Raw genomic sequence first — 6051 nt, 5'->3', positions numbered from 1 at the left:
CCCCTTGTTCCCGGGTGAGCACGTGGTTTCTAGCCACACCCACAGGCCCACCCTGCCCGCCCTTGTTGGATTAGTGCTGGGGACTCACCTTTGTTTGTGTATTTTTAAGAAATTTTGTATAATAGTTTGTTTGAGCCAAACTGGGAACGCACCTCTAGACGCGGATCTTTAGTGAGCACCTCGCGTTGGAGGCCTTGGGGACGGGCCTGGGCGTTAGAAAGCGACAGAGAGGAGCAAGACCGAGTGCCCCCCCCACCCCCGGGGGCTTGCAGGGGAGGGAGAAAGCGCACAGCGCTAGCCACACGCGGACATTTAAACGGAGAAGTGATCTGCTGGCGCATTTTGTTGGGCTACACCAGTAGCGATAACACAAGTTTGAATTTGGAAGGTGCCCCAAGAAAGTTTCCTTAGCAATGTTTTTGTTTATAAATGAATCGATGAATGGGAGCGTGCGGTGATGGGACAGGCGGGTTTTTCCATGTATTTTTGAAGGTTTGGGGTGATGTATTGGAGTGCATTTGCGTGTCTCGAGCATGTATGTATATGCATGTTTATTGTTAAAGAACAGAAATTCAATGAATACATCTGAAGACCTAATTGGCTTTATTGATCCAGTCCTGAATTGGGTGGTATCCCCTCTGGCAAGTAGAGAGGAGCTGGAGAAGCTGTACAATATGGAAGGTTTTTATAGGCAGAAACTGAGGGAAACAAAGTTTCTAGCAAAAGAAAAGAAAGGATTGTTTCAGGCAAGGTTAACCTTCAGGGTTTTGGTTGTGAGTGTGTGAGTGTGTCTGTGTGTGTGTATGGAGTGTGTCTGGAGGTTGCATATGTGTGTGTGTGTGTAAATGAAGGTGTTTTTTTGAGTCATGTGGATATCATTGTATGTATCTAGATGTATATCTGCAGCCATCATATTGATTCAGTCTGTCATGAGGAGGACATGATTCTTAAGGGTTGGTCAAGGCATTTCTTTTTTATTTTTTAAATATGTTTTTATTGCCAAAGCCGGTTTGGCTCAGCGGATAGAGCGTCGGCCTATCAGCTGCCTCCTTCACATCCCCTACTGGGGATACAGCCCCAAACCCAGGCATGTGCTCTGTCCTGGAATCGAACCAGTGACCTCATGATTTGCCTGAGTTTATGTTCCAGCATCAAGAAGAGGTCAGGAATCTGGAAAAGGTTGCACGTAGATGACATAGGAATCCAGAGACTAATAAAGAGTCTGGAGACGAGATATAATTTTGAAAGGCATTGGGGGTCAAAGGACCTTCAGCTAAAGGAACTGAAGACGGCCTCCTTGTCTAGGACCCTTGCTTTTATTAACACAGTTTATCCTAAGGCAAGGTGGAGATAATACACTTCAAAGGGTAAGGTTTCAAAGGGTACAGAGTCCATTGTCAGAATGGGGGAATAGCCTACGGGTGTTCAGGTGTTTGGCCAGTAGGAGGCAATAACATGTAGATTAAGATGCCCTTTAACTCTGGCAGCCACAATCCGTTTCCTCTTCAGGTTTGGGGAAATGCCTTTAGCCATTCCCAACAGGTGACTACATGTGTGACTCAACCCTGTTGAGTCCCCAAGTCTCATCAACCTTTTGATGAAACTCTTGAAATTATGACATGCTGGAATTGATCTATGGCAATGATTCATTGGTCTATGCTTAACCACTGAGCCACACTGGCTGGGCAAGGCATTTCTTAGAGTAAGATGTCCTTGGGAAGTGGGGGTTATGGAGGCAGGAAAAAGTCCAGTGACCATATAGAGCAGTGGGAGATGGGGTGGGCAATGTAGGCTGAAGCAAGACCAGGGCAGGCCTTAAAGGCCAGAACACCTTTGTCAGGGCCTCCTCAGGCCTCCCCCGGCCTCTTCACCCTTTTAAGAACTTGGCTGACTTTTCTCATAGCCCAGCTCTCGGCCTACCTTGTCAGTGCTCCTCTGCAGAGGGCATGTCCTTGGTAATTAACAGTAGCAACCTTATGAGCACTTACTGTGTGCCTATCCCTGAAAAGTACTTAACCAGCATTGGCTCAGCTCTGTGAGCCAGGAAAGGCACCCCTAATTTTACAGAGGAGAAAGTGAGGACGGAAAGGGCAGTTCCTGGTTATGTAGCTGGTTATTCCCCAGGCTCCAGAGGCTACACGCCCTCTCACCTGCAAGACCCGGGTCTCACAACCTCAGCACGACGACACTTGTGTCCGGCGCACTGTAGGATGTTCGGCAGTATGCCTGGCCTTACCCACTAGATGCCAGAAGCACCTCCCTCCCCAGTTGTGACAACCAAAATGTCTCCAGGCATTTCCACATGTCCCCTGGAGACAAAATCGCCTGGACTGAGAATCACATGCTAGACTCTCCTGCCTTCCTGAAAAACGTTACAATCTCCACGTTGTCCAGGGGATTTGCCACCCTCTTCTCACAGTGATCCCCCTTCCACGCAGGCGGCGCCTTGCCTTTGCACAAACAAAAGGGTTAGCAGCTGGGCCACCTTGCCCAGAAACTCAACTTCTCTGAGCCTCAGCCAAAGACAGCACAGGGCTCCACATCTCACAGATACCTTTCCAGCTCTTACTATTATCCTTTGAGTCACAGGGGTTCCCTGAGGTCAGAGCCAGGAGGAAGCGGGCCTGCAGCCAGCTGACCTTCTCTGGCCCAGATCTGTGGACGCTGCTGGTTCTGCGAATTTGCTTTCCTAGTTCAGTGAGAAGAGCACAATGCTACCATGCTGGGCCAAAGCTGGGCCTGTTTGACGCTGTTACATCTTTTGCTGTGTCATCTTTGCAAATGGACTTTCCTCACCCGCAGAACCTGATTGCAATGAGCAACTGCTGCGTTGTAGCCAGAGCAGGTGCTCAGGAAGGGAGAGGCGGAGCCAGCCGCAGGCTCTCAGCATGTCCAGGACCTCGCAGGCTGTCCACGCTGCTGTGGGGCCGGCCACCTTGGCTGGGCAGCTGGTGGAGAAGAGTGCAGTAGCCCTGCCTCATGCACAGGAGGTCTGAGGCTCCTGCTACAGACAAGACACAGGCGACAATGCCCACAGAGGACTTCCATGCCACCCCTGTCTCTGCTACTCCGGGAACTCTCTTCTCTTGACTGTGTGTTCCCTTGCTGTGCCATCTCTCCCTCTGCTCCCTGCGGTGTCCTTGGAGTTTGCAGGGGCCTCCCTCCATTCCTTTTGTGGGGCTGCAGAGCTGAATAGTTAAGGGGGAGGATTCTGGCACCTCCTCACCCGAGTCTGTGTGATCTTGGGCAAGGCACTTAACCTCTCTGTGCTTTGACTTCTTCATTTCTAAAGTGGGCGTAATGAGAGGCCCTACCTGGCAGGCTTAAATGATATACTACAGCAAGCCCTCCCTCCTGGGAGCATGCCCGTGCCTTTATCTCCCCCTTTTTCTTTCCCCACGGGTGTGTACCTCCTAAACTCTAAGGGGCCCCAAGTGACTTGCAACCAGGGGTGCAATGGGAAGCTTATCCTGGGCTCACCCCCTGAACCTGTCCCCAAGCCCCCCTTTTCCCTGACTCCCATGAGCTAATGGCAGCCCCGCCTGGGCTCACTTCTCTCCCATATTTCTAGAAAGACAAAGCGGCCCGCCTGGGCTCTCCCCTGTTCATATCTTTCCTAAGTCCTTTCTTGTTTCACTGTCCCCAGCTTTAATAAACATACTCTCAATATATATACATATACATATACATATAATATATATATTACATATACATATACACACTAGAGGCCCAGCGCACTATTGAAATCACGTGAGGAGGCACCCCACCTCCTGCTATGCGAGGAGGCACCCCGAGGGGGGCCAGGACCGCGCCTGACTCACATAGCACCAGTCGCCGCAACACTGTGTATGCCGGAGTATATATAAAACACATGTGAAGGATGCTAGGCATGCAGTGAGTCCTTGATAATCACAGCTACCATTGTTGCTATTATTCTTGATTAACCATGAAATACAAACGAGCACATACTAAATGCTGGGCACTGTGCTAAGCCCTGGACAGCTTTCTCACTCAGTCCCGTCAACAGCTCTATGAGGGAAATGCTAGTATCCGGCCCAGCAGAGAAGAGGAAGGTCAGGTACGCTGATGTTAAGTAACTTACCCAGGGTGACAGAACTAAGAGAATCTGAGCCAAGTGTTGTCAGTGCAAAGCCTAACTGCCCTGATCTGCACCACAAACAGATTTCACGGAGAAAGGAGGGGCTCCTCTCCTGCTGGTGCAGCGGGGAGCCAGCGGAGAGGCCTAGAGGAGAAGGCAGAAGGGCCTGGGCAGGAGGGCTTTGTGCTCAAAGAGGGTGAAGATGCCCTTGTTCAGCTACTGATGAAGCCACCTAGCACAGTGGGCTCTGACCTCCAAGAGGTGTCACCAAGTTTTTACTGGTGCATAAAGTTCATTTTTATGACAAGCCAGGGCATATGCTGTTCCTTTTTGTTTGAATTGCCTTGTAGAAAAGCTGCCCAAAGGCGGTTAACTTGCCGTAAGTCAGAGGAATCAACAGTTTAATGTAAGAGAGTCATGAGAACTTGGCCAGGTGAGTACACACGAGTGGATGGTCTGCGTGGACTGGTTAGTTCTTCCAATGCATGTGCCAGAAAGGACGGAGAGAGCCATATGATAACGTTTTGATTTTTAAAGAAATTCAAGATGTTTTTCTTTGTACTGGGATTGTGTGGTTGTATTCGTTAGTTGTTGCTATGTAGCAAATGACCCCTCAGCTTAGTGGCTTATGGTAAGTATTTACGATCTCACAGTTCCTGTGGTTCAGGAATTCAACAGTGATTTAGCTTCCTAGGCGCTGGCTTGGGGCCTCTCACAAAGTTGCCATCAAGATGTCAGCCAGGGCCAGGCCAGTGTGGCTCAGTGGTTGAGCATTGACCTATGAAGCAGGAGATCACAGTTTGATTCCCCGTCAGGGCACATGCCTGGGGTGTAGGCTCGGTCCTTAGTGCGGGGGCATGCAGGAGGCAGCCAATCAATGATTCTCATCATTGATGTTCCTTTCTCTTTGTCCCTCTCCCTTCTCAAATAAAAATATATTTTAAAAAATCAACTTCAGCCCTGGCCGGTTTGGCTCAGTGGATAGAGCATCGGCCTGGGGACTGAAGGGTCCCAGGTTCGATTCTGGTCAAGGGCATGTACCTTGGTTGCGGGCACATACCCAGTGGGGAGTGTGCAGGAGGCAGCTGATTGATGTTGCTCTCTCTTCGAGGTGTCTAACTCTCTATCCCTCTCCCTTCCTCTCTGTAAAAAAAATCAATATAATATATTTTTTAAAAAATCAACTTCACAGGGTCCACAGTGAGATACAGGATGACAGAGCAATGATAATGGTGCTCTGCCACTGTTGACTCATAGGTTTGTTATGAATAACAATAAAGTAATAATAATAGCTCACATTTATTGAGCAACTATTATTGTCAGTCTCTGAAGCTTAGAGCAATTAAGCTCCTTTGCCCAAGGCACACAGCTAGGAGGGCGGGGACTTGAACCCAGGTCTGCCTATCTCCAAAGCTAAACTGTTGGATAATTTGCTCTTTTCACTTCACAGTCTGTAATGATCGACATGTTACAAGGTTCTACCTTCCCAACCCCTCTTTTTTGGCTCCTTGGTAGTATATGGATGTACCATCATTAGTTAACTATTCCTCCTATTGCTGATACTAGTTTTTAATTCTTTGCCATTAGCCACGAGGCTTCAGTGAGCATCTTTGCTGGCCAGACATTTGCTCAGAACTTACCATGTGCCAGGGGCTGTGCTGGGCACTTGACGTGTGTGCCACAGAGAAGCCAAATCCCTTGGTCAGAGTCACCACCCAGCCACTGGGGACTGAGAGCTGGCCTCCAATTTCCAGTCTGGAAAAGCCACCAGACCACCTGCCTCTCCTGACCCTGCTCAGAGAGTAACGCCACGAACCTTTCCCATGTCAACTCAGCTCCAGAAAATCATCTAGAACCACACTGTCAAAGGGTCCTGAGAACCATCTTGCCAAACCGCCTCCTTGCTCTTTGAGTCCAGAGATGGAACGGACTGCCCACATCACACACCAAGC

This window comes from Myotis davidii, unplaced genomic scaffold (assembly GCF_000327345.1).
Source record: "Myotis davidii unplaced genomic scaffold, ASM32734v1 scaffold18, whole genome shotgun sequence".
Lineage (NCBI taxonomy): Eukaryota > Metazoa > Chordata > Mammalia > Chiroptera > Vespertilionidae > Myotis > Myotis davidii.
This window is presented reverse-complemented; position numbering follows the sequence as displayed.